The sequence below is a fragment of the Magnolia sinica genome, chromosome 12, assembly GCF_029962835.1.
Source record: "Magnolia sinica isolate HGM2019 chromosome 12, MsV1, whole genome shotgun sequence".
NCBI classification, from domain to species: Eukaryota; Viridiplantae; Streptophyta; class Magnoliopsida; order Magnoliales; family Magnoliaceae; genus Magnolia; species Magnolia sinica.
In genome coordinates this window covers 52,638,609-52,658,110 of record NC_080584.1, presented here as the reverse complement: position 1 = coordinate 52,658,110, position 19,502 = coordinate 52,638,609, and the positions used below count along the sequence as shown (strand labels likewise).

At 41.8% G+C, this 19,502-nt stretch overlaps 1 non-coding gene across 1 annotated transcript; it reads right to left on the bottom strand.

The window, feature by feature from the left end:
* Positions 1-12,014: 12,014 nt before the first annotated feature.
* Positions 12,015-12,121, bottom strand: LOC131222133 (small nucleolar RNA R71). The gene has a single exon (XR_009159841.1). It is a non-coding gene; the product is annotated as a small nucleolar RNA R71 (small nucleolar RNA).
* Positions 12,122-19,502: the final 7,381 nt, after the last annotated feature.

Sequence of the window (19,502 nt, the reverse complement as noted above, 5' to 3'; positions counted from 1 at the left end):
AAATCTCATGCTATGTGTAACTGGCATGCACACTTCTAAGTGGTTCAATCATCTCTATCAAGAGATGCCTTAGCTTCAATCATAGCCATTCATAACTGTTCATTTCACCTTATGCATGCATAATGAGTATATCTTAATAAACAAAAATCGAAACTTGAATCAGCGGTTAAATCTTAATTTACTAAAATGTGTATGCCAACTTAATATTTGTACTCGCACTGAACTTGAGCATCCTATGATACGATTATCAAATAGGGTTTATAAACAATATTTGACGATTACAGATCATCTTTCTTTAAAAGAACCTTAGTGTATGCTCATTTGCACTGCATTACCGATTCGAAGACCCATGAGAAAAACCCTATCTTTTTTCTGTCTTCAAAAATCCTTTCAAACACTCCTTTTTTTTTGGGGGGGGGGGAGGGGGGGTGGGGGGGTGTTAGCTTGTTAGTACAATCCACTGTCAGTGTACACTCCACTATTAGCCACCCCCACTAGGGAAACAATACCAAGACCTCAATGTTGAAATGAAGTATCTTCACTTAGTCTATGTAACACCCCGTACTTTCTAGTACTCGGGTGTTACCATGTAACTAAACTTAACATAAACACAAGGCAGACTTAAGTAAGCACTTACGTTCATTCTAGTTTAAATCTGACTGTTGAAAAATAGTCTGCACCTATATATTTAATGTACATAAAGTATTATGAAAATAATATTGTATTAACTAAGCACGATGGATAATAATTTTACGGAGTATAATTGAATTATAAATATCAACGTAGTATTAAATATTTTATACAAAAACTATAAGATATTTTAATAAGATGGTATATTATTTAATAATGAGATTTTAAAAGAGATATTGTACAATTTTCAATCCATACATGTGTAATAGGATATTGTATATTGGGAATTATATATTAATAAATACGTGATTAATAACATATAAATAGTAGCATATTAATATTAGAAATTATATGTATATATCTGTATGAGATTTTAATTATTTTAATTATAAGTAATATACAAAAGTAATGAAGTCTATATTAACATTAGTATTGGTTAGTAATATGTGATAAAAAATTTACAAATGGACCCTTGAACCCTTTTAACCATCAAAGTTCAATTGTGGACTAATCTGACCAGCAGATCATCGAGAATCCACCATTAGGGCATGAAATTTGAAGTGTATGGCCCACCTGGACCTTGGGTCTGCCCCATCTTTAGTCTAAGGCCCTAAGTGGACCCCTAGAACCTAATGTATGGTGTGAATTTCCCATGAACATCACGGTGGACCCCACACAGACATTGCACGTGCATAGCCGGTGCACACCCGCTGTGCACCGGCCGGCCCAGCACGGTCAAAGCGGGCTGACCCGCTATTTCCTTAAGCGGAGAGAGACTCTCTCTCTCTCTCTCTCGTTGCGTCAGCCGACGGACAACGTCCATTTGGGACACGTTGGGGCCCACCATATCAGATTAGATGGAAGATCTGATCCGTCCATCGTGTCTGGGGCTTGTGCCTCACCAAAAACCCAGTTATTTCATGCAAAGATGTACCCACATGTGGCCACGAATCCAGGGGGTTATAGACCACGAAAAACCACGTTTCCAAAAATGGAAACTGCCCCTGCTGTCGCCAGCTTGGCGATCCATGTGAGGAGTTTTCAGCTGATCTGGGTCGTTCATTAAGGTAAAATCCCAGCCGTCCGATGGCTCTCCGTGTGGGAGAGAGTTTCTGCCCACATGAAGCTAAAACCGCTGTCGGTTTTTGTTTTGCTAGACGTTGGAGGCTGCTGCCATCTGGTTTTCAATCCAGGCCATCTGTTACAGATCCAACAGTCTAGGATCACTAGGGCAGTGCTAATAAAGAGAGGATCGAGCAACGTCTCTCTCTCTCTCCACCTCTTGTGGTCATCCGAGAGAAAGCCCGGCCGAGACCTCGTCCATTAGAACCCATCCGCCTAACCACCTCCAACCTTCGAAAAAACTTGTCTATAAGCTTCATATGGCCCATCTAGGTCATCCAGAAGAGAAAGTTCAGAGGAATATGAGTCCGGTACGAAAACACCATTGGAGCTCTTCTTCTTCTTCGTCGGGTCTGCCATGTTACAGGAGGGTTCGGATGTACCTGGCCATGTCTGAGTGTGGCTAGGAAGAAAAGAATGAGGAGAGGAAGATAGAGAGGAAGAGAAGGAGGGAGAAAAATAGGGGAAGGGAAAAAGAGAGAAACAGTGGAAGAGAGTGAGGGAGAGGGCAAGTGCAACTGTTGCACTCACTGCCGAGTCAAGGGGACCCGACTCGCCGGCATCTTCTGCCTTCATTGAGTTGAGCTGACCCAGCTGAGTTGCATGTCTGGTAGGATTCAGGCCTGCCAAGCATCCCTTCCATCAATTAAAATGTGGAGTGTGTGTGCTTGTGTGCGGCATTGGCTCAACCCAACCGAGTCGCTAGTGCGACTGCTCGACTCGCTGGGTTGAGCTAGGCAATTGGAGTCGGGGTTAGCCCAAGCTAAGTGTGAGTTTGGTCTGTCCCAGACCCTGTGAAAAACTGGGGAGAGTATAGGGGCATGTAATAGAAAGAGAGAAAGCAGGATCGGTTGGTGGGTTGCATGGCAAGCGAGTTAACTTGACTCACCTGTGTTGGGTCTCGCCAGCCTCCTTGCTGGAGTTTTCCAGCTAAAGCAAGAGAAGAAAAGAAGAAGAAAGAAATAGAAAAGAGAGAGATTCTAGAGAGAGAGAGAGAAGAGAGAAAATGAAGGAGAAGAAGATGGGCTGTCCGGCCCAAACTGAGTCAACTCATCAAGTCTGAGTGAGTCGAGCTGGGTTGGTCTATCCAGACCCATTGTTGGACATCTTAGCAAGGGATAGAGGAATGGAGGAATGAAAGAGAAAAGAAAGAAAAGAAAGAAGAAGGAGAAGGTGAGATTGAGAGAGTTGAGCTGAGTCAACTCAAATGCCAAGTTGTGTTGATTCAAGTCAAATGAATTACAGGTGCATTTTCTCTAAAAACCTTGTGTTGGAATTTTAATTAGAACATTGGTAAGCTATTTATGATATAACTAGCTATTATAATCAAAGGCTGTAATTATCAAATCTTAGTATTTATTACCATCATTAATGTGGCTATAATTATTGCGATTATTAAATATGGCTAACTATTTGTTAATTCTGCCAATGTTAGTTATTATGAGCATTAGGTACAAACATTTATCATGCTATGCCTTTTATCAGTGTAGGTTATTAACAATAAGATTAACATTGATAGCATTAATAGGAAATTATTATCTACTTTTACTTCATTCTAAAATTAATATGAATTAATTATATGAATTTGATTTCTAAACTCTAAGCCAAAGCCTAAAGTTAGGTTAGTGGATGAAATCCTGAGTCTAAGTAACCTAAACCATAAGTTATGATCCTAATCGTACAAATTAATAAGTTGTTCTCTAAGATATCATTATAGGTCCCTTTTACCATTGTTATTACTTTCATGAGTGACTATTAGTATCACTATTTGTGTGTTGTTAGATAATTTAATATAATATTAGCCGTTGTAATATTCTTAAAATTTACAACTAATTTATTTATTAATTTTACTCATTCATTACTCCCATTAACAATACCATTAATGGCCACACAAAATAGAGTTCAAATTCCATAATCTAAACCTAGAACTAAATCCTAAGATGAAGCCCTAAACTTTACATTAAAATCCTAAAATCTAAGTATGGGACTAGACTCTAGAATAAAACTCTAAAAATAAGTAACCTAAACCCTAGGTCATATTAACCTTGACCTTAAATACTTTGTAGAAACCTGATCTCACGTACAACTTCACAATCCATGGTAGGATTCAATCCTGAGGGTGCACGCACTTCGTAGTAACGCCAGTTGGCGATTCGATGCATGAGGTGATGATTCTTCCCCTTGAGCTTTCCATCTTCTCATTAGCTTAAGTTATAGTTTTTATTAAAAATTATAATTGATATCTCTCTCTTACAATCACATGTGTTAGCTGGTGAAAACTGAATTACTATATTGCCTGCTTAATGTTCTTCCTGTATATTTGTTTATGCTTATGGATTATTTGTGTATTACTTATGGACTTTAAACTGGTACATTAGTGGGAAACCCCCACCTATAAATGTACACCCATACTTACGATGTAACCCGACCGGTTGTGATTGAAATGGACCTTCGACTTAGTGGTTATTGAGTGGTGGTCTAAATGGATCATTAATATGGGCCTACCATTTAGGGTTGTTGAGTCCAATAGTTTTGAAGGATGATCTTTTATCGCATGGTTTTGATACTCGCCCTATAAGGCCTATTTTGATAATTGCCCTATGTGGCTTGTTTGATATCGCCCTATGTGGCTTTGTTCTAGTATTTTTCCTATATGGGTTCGATGTTTTATACCGTGCAACCACGCAATGGTAAGCCCCATATACTATAATATGATTGGCCACTAGTCGATGGGTTCCATTAAACATCCTAAGATGGTAGCCTCATGAGCCGGGGATGGTAGTCATGGGATACTATGCCTGAGCCGTCGGCCTACGCTGGGCCCTGTGCTCCCCGTAGTAACCGTGAGCTTATTCTAAAATGGCTGATTGCAATTGGACTAATAATGGGCTCACAAAATCATGCACGCATAGCATACTACGACGGCTTGGATCATTATACCCATACGATTACGCTGCGAGTTGCGCTAATGACCAGCCGATCAATTTATGATGATGACTTAGATCACTCATGCCCATATGATTCGCTGCGTGTTGCGCTGATGAACACTCACATCTTTGGGTGATGACCCCATTGCCTATCTGGATGTTTTTCCTGGGGCACCGACCGTTTGAATGATTTACCCGGGTTGATGATTGCATTCATGCATCCATGCACCTAATAAGACTGCATTTACTCTGTTTTGGTTGTCTGCATGTTTTATACTATTTCTTACCTAATGCGGCGGTGTGTAATCTTGAGGGAAATTCACACTGAGTTGGCCACTCATCCATCAAATATAAAACCGTACAGGTAGTACAGGTGGCTTAAGTGATATGCATGTTCAGACTTGATAAGAAGCAGGGTACGATCAAAACTGTGTAACCTATCTATCCATCGAGTCAACCGGTCGAAACGCTTTGATTGATTGGGTCGACATGAAATTATCTGTTAAGTTTGCACCGCTGATTTTGTAGTTTGCCCCGCTGAATTTCATGTTTTTCTCGCTCAATTTCATGTTTGCCTCGCTGATTTTGTAGTTTGCCCCGCTCAAATTCAAGTTTCCCCCGCTGAATTTCTTGCTTGCCCCGCTGAATTTCTAGTTTGCCCCGCTAAAATTCAAGCTTGCCCTGCTGAATTTCTAGTTTGCCCCACTCAAATTCAAGTTTCCTCCGCTGAAATTCAAGTTTGGCCCGCTGAATTTCTAGTTTCCCCCACTCAAATTCAAGTTTCCCCCACTGAATTTCATGTTTGCCCCGTTCAATTTCATGCTTCCCCCACTGAATTTCTAGTTTGCCCCGCTCAAATTCAAGTTTGCCCCGTTGAATTTCTAGTTTGCCCCGCTCAAATTTAAGTTTTCCCAGCTGAAATTCAAGTTTTCGCCGCTGAATTTCTAGTTTGCCCCACTCAAATTGAAGTTTCCCCTGCTGAATTTCATGTTTGTCCTAATGAATTTTCAGTTTGCCCCGCTCAATTTCATATTTACCCCACTCAATTTCATGTTTGTCCTGAGAAAGATTTTTTTTTTTGAAGAGAATGAAAAGTTAGTGAAGGAGAGAGAGGAGTTTAATAAGGAGAGGGAAGATTGTATGTGGAGGAGGAGGGTGAGGAGTTGAAGAGGGGAAGAAAATGATATTAAAGAGAAAGAACGCTTCATGCATGGGGAATTCCATGTGCACTGGTTTGGTATTACAAAGGGTAATGTATTGGATGCATCCACTTCTCATCCCGTCTATCTAAGGAGACCCAAAAGGGTACTGAAGCCATCAATTTATAAGGTTTCTCCGTACTTATCCCTGTCTGCATTTGATACGACCCCTAGTTTGGTTCCCGAACCTAAGGCTACAACAACTTTTTCCACTACTCCGATACCATTTCCTCTACAGATGGATCCATTCAGGATACTATATGCATAACAATTGAAAGAGGTAGATGACTGATATGAAGCGAACAAGGCCACAACAACGGAGTTATGGTTTGGTACGATATGGGTGAAGGTGCGTGGGTTGATAGCATGGTAGGCATTACTAATTTATTTTATATATACATTGATTCACATGTAATTATTTGTTATATTAATATATGGCTAAATCGTACTGTCTTATTGATTAGACTATCGACAAATACATCGATTTCCTTGAGAAGAGGCGGACCGACCTGGCAATAGCGTATCCCCAGGATTGCAAATTTTGTCCAACATTTTTTATGGTGACTATTTAATTCGGACAATACTTAATATGTTTTACTTTTTTAGCTTCTTACATATATTGATCTTTGATCATGTCTGTCTGTAATAGCCAATGCTTAAGATGTGTTTGTCGGTTTTGATCGCATACCGAGCATCGAAATCATCGTTAGAACAGGCCGAGTTAATAGCTGAGCTAAACTCGGCTTACGAAATTGCTAAGCAGCGAGATAAACCATACACCAAAGCGATTTGGTGTTATGAATGGGTAATGCACTCGTCCCAGAACTTCATCTATGACTGTTATGTGTTCTATTCATTTTTTACTAATATATTATTTTTTAAATCATGGACAGGTGTATGCACCCATAAACCATGAAAATTCATATTGGTTTTTGCTAGTCATATATCCAAGAGAAAAAAAAATGGTTATTGTGGATAGCTTAAGCACAAATCCATTAATAAAGTACAAGCATACGATGAAGAAGATGACTGATGCACTCCCCATTCTCTTCCATGTCACAGGAGACAGCACTGCGCTTGAAGGAAAGAAATGGACCGTCAAAGTCGATGAATCAGCGTCGAAGCAGGACAATGGATATGACTGTGACATATTCGTAATAAAATAAATCGACATTTTGTAGCGATCTCACCTTAGCGGGAACAGATATGTAAAAATTTACCGCCAATTGGAGGAAGTCAATAGCATATGATTGCTTGTCTCTAGTCTATAGATGATATTTGTTAAGAGCATGGGAGCAATTTTGTTGAAATGTTATACTATATATATTGTTGAATATACATTGTACATTGTTGTCTCACTTATGTACCATTTCCTATTGTATACATTGTATTATATACATTGTACATTTGCTATTTTTCTATCTTCGGTAGGGTGACGTAAAATGTCACATAAGCGTTACATCTGCAATCCTCAAAAAGGCTCAAAATTTTCCCTCCCACATAGATTCAGTTTACCTCGGTGAATATCATGCTTGCCCCGCTCAATTTCTAGTTTGCCCCGCTCAAATTTAAGTTTCCCCCGCTGAATTTCATGTTTGCCCTGCTCAATTTCATGTTTCCCCCGCTGAATTTCTATTTTACCCCGCTCAATTTCATGTTTTCCCCACTGAATTTCTAGTTTGCCCTACTCAATTTCATGTTTCCTCCGCTGAATTTCTATTTTGCCCCGCTGAATTTCTAGTTTACCCCACTCAAATTCAAGTTTTTCCCACTGAATTTCAAGTTGGCCCCACTGAATTTCAAGTTTGCCCTGCTCAATTTCATGTTTCCCCCGGTGAATTTCTATTTTGCCCCGCCGAATTTCTAGTTTGCCCCGCTCAACTTCAAGTTTCCCTTGCTGAATTTCATGTTTGCCCCGCTGAATTTCTAGTTTGCCCCGCTCAATTTCATATTTCCTCCGCTGAATTTCTAGTTTGCCCCACTCAATTTCAAGTTTCCCCCGCTAAATTTCATGTTTGCCCACTGAATTTCTACTTTGCCCCACTCAATTTCATGTTTCCCCAGCTAAATTCCTACTTTGCCCCGCTCAATTTCATGTTTCCCCAGCTGAATTCCTAGTTTGCCCTGCTCAATTTCATGTTTCCCCCACTGATTTCCTAATTTGCCCCGCTCAATTTCATGTTTCTCCCGCTGAATTTCTATTTTGCCCCGCTCAATTTCATGTTTCCCCGCTGAATTCCTAGTTTGCCCTGCTCAATTTCATGTTTCCCCCGCTTAATTTTTCTTCTTTTCTCTCCCTGCTTCTTCATCCTAGCCGACCGAATCTGATTCTTTGATTACTTCTCCCCCTCTGTGATTGTCCACTTCCAGTAAAACCCTCCCTTTTCTTCATTTTGTATTTCCCCTTTGTCCGGTCGAGAATACAGACCCCGCACACGTCATTTTCGACTTTTGTGAGCTTAAGAAAGGATGAAAATGATCCCCATGAAAATGGTCCCCCCATCTAAGAAACTTCAAATGGCAGGTATATTCAAATCCCTCACTTTTTGTGGACCCCACTATATATTATACTATATATGCGCACGGTCATTTCCATGCATTTCACGGTCTTTCCCGGCGATTTCGTATTGATTCACGGTCATTTCCACGCATTTCACGGTCAATTCTCTTCACTTCACAGTCATTTCCACGCATTTCACGGTCAATTCGCTTCACTTCACGGTCATTTCCATGCATTTCACGATCATTCCCGGCGATTCCGTGTTGATTCACGGTCATTTCCACGCATTTCACGGTCAATTCCCTTCACTTCACTTAATCGCATTTGTAATACAGGGTGTGTTTAAGAGCCTGGACTGAAAAAGGTGGTAAATGCATGGATTTGACGCTCCAGAAGCACCAAGGCAAGGAACGGACTCTAGAAGACCAAGAGCGACGGAATTATACACTAGGGGTCCAAGAAAATCGAGAAATTGAAGCTCAAGTGACCTAAAAAGTGTCCAGAATGCAAGATCATAGGGTTCCCACCATCTGATCAGTTCAAAACTCCATACGTGGCCTGAAGACCATAAATGAACCGTACACGTGAAATTTCAGCTCCTGGATCACTGTGGAAGTGGCCCAACGGACAGATCAGCCCACAAATTATCAATCTGGGGCCCGCCCGATAGCTGGATATACTTCATTTTTGGTTTCAACCCCTTAAATGAGATAGAGAAACGGATGGATGGAGCGGATTTGGCATGAACATCATGATGGGCCCCACCTTAGGTTGCATGTGTACACATTACATGGATGTGTGACGCGCACCGGACCCATGAAATCGGTCAGCGCGCTCGCTGACCGATCCCTTCTTCAAAACAGGTTCTCTCACCTGCGAACGCAAAACAGAGCCTGCGGAAGTGTCTTGTGGGCCACCATCATGATGCGACGGTCCGATCTGGACCGTCCATTGGAATCCCACGGGTCCACTGGCCAAAACCTAGGTGACCTTTTGGCCCCATGCAGATGCAAACACGAAGATCGATGCACAACATAAGATGAACGGTGAATTGAGTGAGTACAATGGGCCACACAAGAACCTACGAAAACTACTCCTCCCCGACTGATTTTTCACAAGGAATTCAATGGACGGTGGGGATTTCTCAACTGATTTCGATCAGGGCCTCCACCAACGTCCCAGCGCAAGAAGCACCGAGCTCTGTTGCGCGCAACCGGAATTTTTGGGCCGTTCCGTGATCAAGAGGAAGATCGGATTCCCTATCTGAACCGTCCAAATTCTGTCCATGGTGGGTCTGATTAGAACCAAGATGACTGAACGTCTTGGATCAAGATTTGTTGCAGAAAATTTCGTTCCAAACGGACGTCTTTCGCTTTGCTGCGTAACAGAGAGTCGGTCTTCTAGACTGACTCTTCTCCAGTCAGATACACCAGGGGGGAAGACGCTGCGGAAGGTGGGGTTTTTCGCACGCCAACCTCAGCCTATAAGAGGTCAGTGGCTGCTGCACGTCAAAAAAAAGGAGGAGGAAGAGTTTGGGGTTTTGTGTTCTTGAAGGGTGCTCGAATTCGGCCGAACGTGGAGCTGGGTGGCTGGAGTCTTTTTGTTTGGCTGAGAAGCTGGCGGCGTGAGCAGAGGCTGGACAGTGGACTCGTGAGCTGGACTCGGTTTTGGAAGGCTTGAACGTGGACAGGGAGAACCACGAGGGGAGAGTTCTTTTGGAGGCTAGACGTGTGGCTGGTTTTTATTCTTCTTCCTTCTTGTTCTTTTCTTTCCCTTTCTCGTTTGATAAGTATTTATTTTAGCCCATTCATGTGTGGCTAAACCCCTTAGCTAGGGCTAAGGGGTGAAGCTTGTGGCGTGATGGGAGATTCTACTTTGTGCCTTTAAATTTCATAAACTGAACTTGATTTAGTGATGACTATAAGGAATATTTTTTTCTTCGTCGTAAATGGTCCATTGTGACTGAAATTACAATGGGTTTGCAATGGCTCTGAATATTTCTTTCCCCTTTTTATGAAGTCAGGAAGCCCTGTTGTTCACTATCGTCTCCTGGGCATGGTTGGATGATCGCACCCTTCCTAACTTTCATGTACTTTTGATTGGTTGGTAATTAGTTTAATCCTATTATTTGCTTTGTCTCCTGGGCATGGTTAGATGATGGAATCCATTCTAATTCATACACCTTTCACCTCTTGAAAACCAAATCAAGTAAGTTCAGTTTGACTTCCATAACCCTTGATGCGAGCATAAGATCTCCCTGATCTCTACAAGTGGATCCTCTGAATCCCTAGTTTCCTTCCTCTGAGTTACTTAAGTTTTAGATAATCATTCCGCAATTATTTCCTAAATTCTATTTGTTTTCGATCGCATCTTCGACTAGTTCTAGTTCTTCTTGGTTTCAGATAACGTACAGGTATCAGTCCCTGTGGATTCGACCTCGGTCTTACCGAGTTTATTACTACATCACAACCCTGCACTTGGGGCGTGAACAAGTTTTTGGCGCCGTTGCCGGGGACTGACGGTTACGATTTTCTGAAATTAATTGGTTTTAGGATTAGTTTAAGATTAGAATTTTACTAACCTTAGTTTTTATTTATTTTTTTTTTTATTTTTATTTGAGTTCAAAACTAACTTGTTTCCTGTTTTATAGGATCAGGACATAAGTTTCTAAATTGGTAATTCCTTCCTAATCTCTCTACTTTTTCATATTTTTAGAATTAGGGTTTAAATTTTAGAAATTTTCTAATTCTAGTATCTTCCCTTCTGTAGGAAATAGTTTATTTTTAGAGTTTAGGTTATTTCTTTCACTTCTTAGAAATTAACTTTCTATTTTTGTTTTATCTTAGTAACTTTCTAATTCTAACACTTTTAGAATCTAATTTTGTTCTTAATTTATTTTTAGAATTTTTGTTTAGAAACTAACCTTCCTATTTTGTAGGCTTTTAAGATAGAAATCTCTAATTCGGTTTTTAACTTAGGACTCGAATTTGGTAATTTCTTTCCAACTCTCTCTTTCTTTCTAGATTTTCTTTTCCTTTCTTAGGGTTAAGTTTTTAACTGAGGGCTGCGAGTGTTTTCATGCCCAAGTGGGCCCGTGACGACACTCGACGTCTCTTGACTAAAGGAGGATTGGTTGAGGGGTTGACTATCCATCGCAGGACTAGACACCGCTCGAAATCCCCTGAGTTAACTGAGGTTATGGCTGAAGACCAACCTCCTCCACTTCCACCCAGGGTGGAGGATACCCAAGATGAAAATGAGGTGCAACAGGCACCCCCGCCTCGTACTTTACGAGATTTTCTACAACCGGCGGGAGTGAGTACGCCCTCATGCATGATTTTTCCTGAAAACACAGGACAAATGGACATCAAGCCAGGAGTTATCCAACTCCTTCCCAAATTCCATGGACTTGAATCTGAAAGTCCATATTTACATTTGAAAGAGTTCGATGAGATAATAGCTACATTATGTTTTCCTAATGTATCTGAAGATACAATTAGGCTGAAACTCTTTCCTTTTTCCTTAAAAGAGAAAGCTAAGACGTGGTTACATTCACTGCGTCCTAGATCCATTGGCACATGGAACGACATGCAGAGGGAATTCATAAAAAAATTCTTCCCACATCATAAAACGATTACCCTCAGAAAAGCGATCATGAACTTTGCCCAAAAGGAAGATGAAACATTCTTTCAATGTTGGGAAAGGTTCAAAGATTTGGTCAGTTCATGCCCACAACACGGATTTGAAACGTGGCGCATTACAAATTTTTTTCTATGATGGACTGACATCTTCCATGCGCCAAATGGTCGAGACAATGTGTAATGGAGAGTTCATTAATAAAGATATCGACGAGGTATGGGACTACCTCGATAGTTTGGCTGAAAAAACACAATCTTGGGACTATTACCCAAAGTCGAACACCACGTCTAGGCCGACTCAATTAAAGGAGAAAGGTGGATTATATCTCTTGAAAGAAGAGGATGATCTTAAGTGTAAAGTGACTACGCTCATAAGGAAAGTTGAGGCCATGGAAGGAAAGAAGGATAAGGTCAATGAAATTGTTTGCGGCATCTGTGATTGCAACATTCACACAACTGAAAACTGTCCTACAATACCTGCCTTTCGAGGAGTGTTGAATGAACAAGCCAATGCCGTAAATAATTATCAAAGACCTTTTACTGGACCTAACTCTAACACATACAATCCTGGCTGGAAAAATCATCCAAACTTCAGTTGGAGAAATGGACAAACGGCGACTCCTCCAGGTTTCTTCAATCAAAATCCAAATCAAGTGAAACCTCAAGAGGAACCGGTTCAAAATCCCATACAAGAGCTAGCTCAGGCAATGCGGGGAATTACAGATTTTATGCAAAAGATAGATTCTCGTATGACGGTTATAGAAAAGGGGATGCTTCCTGCACAACCTATCCCCAATCCTACGAGAATAATGATCCCAGCTCTTCAAATCAGATGGGGCATGCTAAATCCATCACCACTCTTAGGAGTGGGAAGATCATTGATAAAACTCTTCCGGTTAGGCCCGAAAAGCCTCAAGAACCAGAAGAGGACAACAATGATGGATCCAGTGATGCCCCACAAAAAGTAGAACCGGAACTTCTAGAGAAGCCAGTTGCTCCATTCCCCCAACGGTTGGTTTCACCAAAACCTCTCTCTAACTCTCAGGATATCCTAGAGGTGTTGAAACAGGTGAAAGTCAACATTCCTCTGCTTGATGTCGTTAAACAGATACCTTCATATGCCAAATTCCTAAAAGACTTATGCACGACCAAGCGACGGAAAATTATTCAAAAGAAAATCTTCTTGACTGAGAAAGTGAGTGCCATCCTGAAGCAAGACGTGCCGTAGAAATTCAAGGATCCCGGTAGCCCAACCATATCATGTGTAATCGGGAACCATCGAATTGATCACGCACTTCTTGACTTAGGAGCGAGCGTCAATTTGATTCCCTACTCGGTATACAAACAGTTAGGTTTGGGTGAATTAAAACCCACCCTAACCACACTACAACTTGCTGATCGCTCTGTTCGTGTACCAAGAGGGATAATTGAGGATGTGTTAGTCCAGGTCGATAGATTTTACTACCCTGTAGACTTTATCATCCTGGACACCGAACCCATCAATAACATGAGCACTCAGATTCCCGTCATTCTTGGTCGCCCATTCCTCGCCACGTCAAATGCAATTATCAATTGTATGAATGGTATCATGACTATGTCTTTTGGAAATTTGACATTGGAGTCAAACATTTTTTTCAATAATGGCAGCAACGCAGAGGATGATGACGATTTCCACGACATTAACATGATTGACTCTTTCGTGGAAGATACGACACCTCTAACCTTATCCTCCGACCATCTAGAGACGTGCCTGGCCCACTCCCATGATTTTGATGATGACATGATTAGGGAGACGTGCGCCTTGCTTGATACTGCACCGGTACTTGAAGTTAACCGATGGAGGCCACAATTTGAAGAATTACCACAAACTGATGTAGTGCCTCTACCGTCTAATCTCAAGCCGCCGAAGCTTGACCTAAAACCTTTGCCCTCTGATTTGAAATATGCCTATTTAGGTCAGGATGAGACATACCCGGTGGTGATCTCTGCCCACCTGGAGAAAGAACAGGAGAGTATGCTCATATCTACTCTCATTGAACATAAAGGAGCCCTGGGATGGACGATAGCAGACCTCAAGGGAATCGATCCCTCGATTTGTACTCACCGCATATATCTTGAGGATAATGCAAAAACCGCTCGGCAACCACAACGTAGACTAAATCCAAACATGAAGGAAGTGGTTAAAGCCGAGGTTCTTAAACTATTAGATGTGGGTATTATATACCCTATATCCGATAGTCAATGGGTGAGTCCAACTCAAGTGGTCCCTAAGAAGTCCGGAATCACCATCGTAGCCAATGCTAATAATGAACTCGTGCCAACTAGAGTCACTACTGGTTGGAGAATGTGCATTGACTACAGGAAGTTGAATACCGTCACGAGGAAAGACCACTTCCCTTTACCATTCATTGATCAGATCCTGGAAAGGTTAGCTGGTCATTCCTATTACAGTTTCCTTGACGGGTATTCGGGCTACAACCAGATAGAGATAGCCCCTGAAGACCAGGAAAAGACCACATTTACATGTCCCTACGGCACCTTTGCCTATCGAAGGATGCCATTCGGACTATGTAATGCCCCTGCCACCTTTCCGATGTATGCTTAGTATCTTTTCGATATGGTGGGGCAATATCTAGAGGTCTTCATGGACGATTTCTCTATGTAGTCCATCTTTCGGCAAGTGCTTGGAAAGTCTTAAATGTGTGCTGTTGAAAAGATGTGAAGAAAAGAACACAGTACTTAATTGGGAGAAGTGCCATTTCATGGTTCGAAGGGAATTGTCCTTGGGCATATCATCTCGTCCAAAGGAATCGAGGTAGATAAGGCAAAAATCGATCTTATCTCTAACCTACCTCCACCCAAGAACATCAGAGACGTGCGATCCTTCTTAGGACACGCAGGGTTTTACAGGCGATTCATAAAGGACTTTAGTCTCCTCTCTCGTCCATTATGTAATCTTCTTCAAAAGGATGTTCCGTACGAGTGGACTGAGCAATGCCAGGAAGCTTTCACCAAGCTTAAAGGCACATTAACCACGCACCTATCATGCACCACCCGATTGAACCTTCCTTTTGAGCTTATGTGCGACGCTTCGATTATGCTCTTGGGGCGGTCCTAGGCCAGAGAAAAGACAAGAAGCCCTACGTCATTCACTACGCAAGTAGGACTCTAAATCCTGCCCAAGTGAACTACTCGACTACGGAAAAGGAACTCTTAGCCGTAGTGTTCGCCTTGGACAAATTTAGGTCCTACCTGATCGGATCCAAGATCATTATCTATACAGATCATGCAGCACTGAAGTATCTTCTTTCTAAGAATGATTCTAAGCCCCGCTTGATACGATGGATCCTTCTACTCCAAGAATTTGATTTGGAAATTAAAGATAAAAAGGGAGTAGAGAACGTAGTGGCCGATCACCTTTCTCGCCTTAATACCTCTGATTCCCTTGAGGCTACCCATATCAATGATATGTTCCCTGATGAACAATTGTTTAGAGTCTCCCATTCACCTTGGTTCGCTAATATTGCTAATTTTCTTATCACAGGTGCCATACCGACACAGTGGACTGCGCAAGATAAGAAGAAATTCTTCACCGAGGTGCGCAACTTTTTCTGGGACGATCCTTATTTATTTAAATATTGCCCAGACCAAATTCTAAGGAGATGTGTACCAGACGATGAGCATCAGAGCGTCATCTCCTTCTGTCACTCAGAGGCCTGTGGTGGTCACTTTTCTGCTAAAAAGACCACGGCCAAGATTCTGCAGTGTGGCTTTTACTGGCCCACTATGTTTAGGGACACTCATGAGTTTTGCAAAGCTTGTGAGCGTTGTCAGAAATTGGGAGCATTGTCCCGTCGAAATATGATGCCTTTGAATCCCATTCTTATCATTGAAGCATTTGATTGCTGGGGCATCGATTTCATGGGACCATTCCCCCAATCGTTTGGGAATCTGTATATTTTGCTCGCCGTGGATTATGTCACTAAATGGGTCGAAGCGATTCCGTGTCGAAAGAATGACCATCGCACGGTCATTAAATTCTTAAAAGAAAACATCCTTTCTCGATTCGGAACGCCTCGAGCCATCATTAGTGATGGGGGCTCACACTTCTGTAATAAACCATTTGAGAGCTTAATGAAGAAATACGGTATCTCTCATAAGGTGAGCACCCCATACCATCCTCAGACAAGTGGACAAGCTGAGATTTCCAATAGGGAGATCAAACACATTTTGGAGAAAACGGTTAACCCAGATCGTAAGGATTGGTCAATCCGATTGACCGATGCCTTATGGGCATACCGTACTGTATTTAAAACTCCTATTGGAATGTCTCCCTTTAGACTTGTCTATGGGAAGGCTTGTCACTTGCTTGTGGAGCTGGAACTTAAAGCGTACTGGGTGATCAAAAATCTTAATTTCATTCTGGACAACGCTGGCTCGCTACGCAAACTTCAATTGAATGAATTGGAGGAAATCCGGAATGATGCGTACGATAATTCGAGAATTTACAAGGACAAGATGAAAGCATTTCATGACCAACACATTTTGCGAAAATCATTCACGCCTGGTCAGAAGGTCCTTTTGTACAATTCTCGATTACATCTCTTTCCGGGTAAGCTTCAATCTCGTTGGACCGGCCCTTACATTGTTGTTACTGTTTTTCCTCATGGGGCCGTTGAGATAAGAGATCCCGACAATGGCAAGGAGTTTAAAGTCAATGGACATCGATTGAAACCATTTGTCGAGAAATTTGATTCAGAGGACATGTCCATGCCTCCGACGGATCCTGTGTACCAAGATTGATCTCTTAGTTGATGAAATTTATTTGGCGGACCCAGGTTATCAAGATTGATTAATTCATGGTCCATTCTTGTCTAGTTGAAGACGTTAAACTTAGCGCTCCTAGGACGCAACCCAAATTTTCATTCCATTTCACTTTTCTCATTCATTAGTTCAATGTTTGTGGGTAACATTACTGCAAACCCTCACGAGACTACAACTCGTCCACTAGGGGTAACCTAGGGGTTTAAAGGCTTGTTGCATGCGCTAAATGCAATCGAGAGCACCTGCGAAAGTGGTATAGGTAGGATTTTATTTTTGTTAGTTTTGTGTCACTTTCTCTCTCGTGCTGACCGGATTCCATGCTGCGATCTCTTGGAAAGTCTCTCACGATTCATCATCCAGGTACTATCTTCCCTTCACTCTTTCTTTACTTTTGTTGTCCTATGCGCATTCCATACTCATATCCTTTACATTGAGGACAATGTAGCTTTTAAGTTGGGGGTGGGAGATTAGGCTACCTAATCAGTATTTTCTTGAGCAAAAATTGTGAAAATTTTTAAATTTTTCTGGACTTTCTGGTGAATTCAAAGTGATTTGACGACCATCTTTGATTTAGAATTACAGGATATGGAATGTTGGTGATTTACTGCTCTTGGATTCAGTTGCTCGTTAGATTTCACAGTTAAGTTTAATTATTAATCCATGATTAGAAGTTGTAAACATTGATTGAGTCATGATTTCACATGTCACATCTCGCTTACACATTAAGATTTCAGTTTGAAACTGAAGGGTTAATTTGGTGATCAGTAAGCATAGAAGGAACCAACTTGAACAATTGCCCGTCATGATAAATTAAAAGGAAAAGATACCGTTGAAAAAGGTTAGGCAAAGAATCTTCACTATAGGTTTGCTCCCTATAGGTGAGGACTTAATCCCCTTCTTGTTGTTTTTAGTGTTTAAAAAAAAAAAAAAAAAAAAGAGCTGAAAGAATGAAAAGATGATCTTTGAGGCAAGCTTTGGTTATTATGAATTCTCTTGTTGGTTACCAACGATATCCTGAAATAAAAAAAATTGAATATTAATGTTGAAAGTTGGGATTACACTTTACACCTGTGGAACTCAATGTTTAGGATTATTCTAATTAAGGGACTAATACTTTGAATTTGGTTATGAAGTTTATCGTGTGTTTGAGTCTAGGAGAGAGTAAGGCCCAACATTCATGAATTGTTGAATTCTAAATATCTGGATTGTTTTCCAAAATCACTTGAGTTCATATAAATTGTTCTGTAATTCTCAACTTATTTTTCGCATATTTTGCTCGGGACTAGCAAAATGCTGGTTGGGGGTTGTGTTGAGGGTCAAATATTGCATATCAGACCCATTTAGTGCATGGATTTACAAACATAATACCGTTTAATGGCTGATTTAATCGCATTTGTAATACAGGGTGTGTTTAAGAGCCTGGACTGAAAAAGGTGGTAAATGCATGGATTTGACGCTCCAGAAGCACCAAGGCAAGGAACGGACTCTAGAAGACCAAGAGCGACGGAATTATACACTAGGGGTCCAAGAAAACCGAGAAATTGAAGCTCAAGTGACCTAAAAAGTGTCCAGAATGCAAGATCATAGGGTTCCCACCATCTGATCAGTTCAAAACTCCATACGTGGCCTGAAGACCATAAATGAACCGTACACGTGAAATTTCAGCTCCTGGATCACTGTGGAAGTGGCCCAACGGACAAATCAGCCCACAAATTATCAATCTAGGGCCCGCCCGATAGCTGGATATACTTCATTTTTGGTTTCAACCCCTTAAATGAGATAGAGAAACGGATGGATGGAGCGGATTTGGCATGAACATCATGATGGGCCCCACCTTAGGTTGCATGTGTACACATTACATGGATGTGTGACGCGCACCGGACCCATGAAATCGGTCAGCGCGCTCGCTGACCGATCCCTTCTTCAAAACAGGTTCTCTCACCTGCGAACGCAAAACAGAGCCTGCGGAAGTGTCTTGTGGGCCACCATCATGATGCGACGGTCCGATCTGGACCGTCCATTGGAATCCCACGGGTCCACTGGCCAAAACCTAGGTGACCTTTTGGCCCCATGCAGATGCAAACACGAAGATCGATGCACAACATAAGATGAACGGTGAATTGAGTGAGTACAATGGGCCACACAAGAACCTACGAAAACTACTCCTCCCCGACTGATTTTTCACAAGGAATTCAATGGACGGTGGGGATTTCTCAACTGATTTCGATCAGGGCCTCCACCAACGTCCCAACGCAAGAAGCACCGAGCTCTGTTGCGCGCAACCGGAATTTTCGGGCCGTTCCGTGATCAAGAGGAAGATCGGATTCCCTATCTGAACCGTCCAAATTCTGTCCATGGTGGGTCTGATTAGAACCAAGACGACTGAACGTCTTGGATTAAGATTTGTTGCAGAAAATTTCGTTCCAAACGGACGTCTTTCGCTTTGCTGCGTAACAGAGAGTCGGTCTTCTAGACTGACTCTTCCCCAGCCAGATACACCAGGGGGGAAGACGCTGCGGAAGGTGGGGTTTTTCGCACGCCAACCTCAGCCTATAAGAGGTCAGTGGCTGCTGCACGTCAAAAAAAAGGAGGAGGAAGAGTTTGGGGTTTTGTGTTCTTGAAGGGTGCTCGAATTCGGCCGAACGTGGAGCTGGGTGGCTGG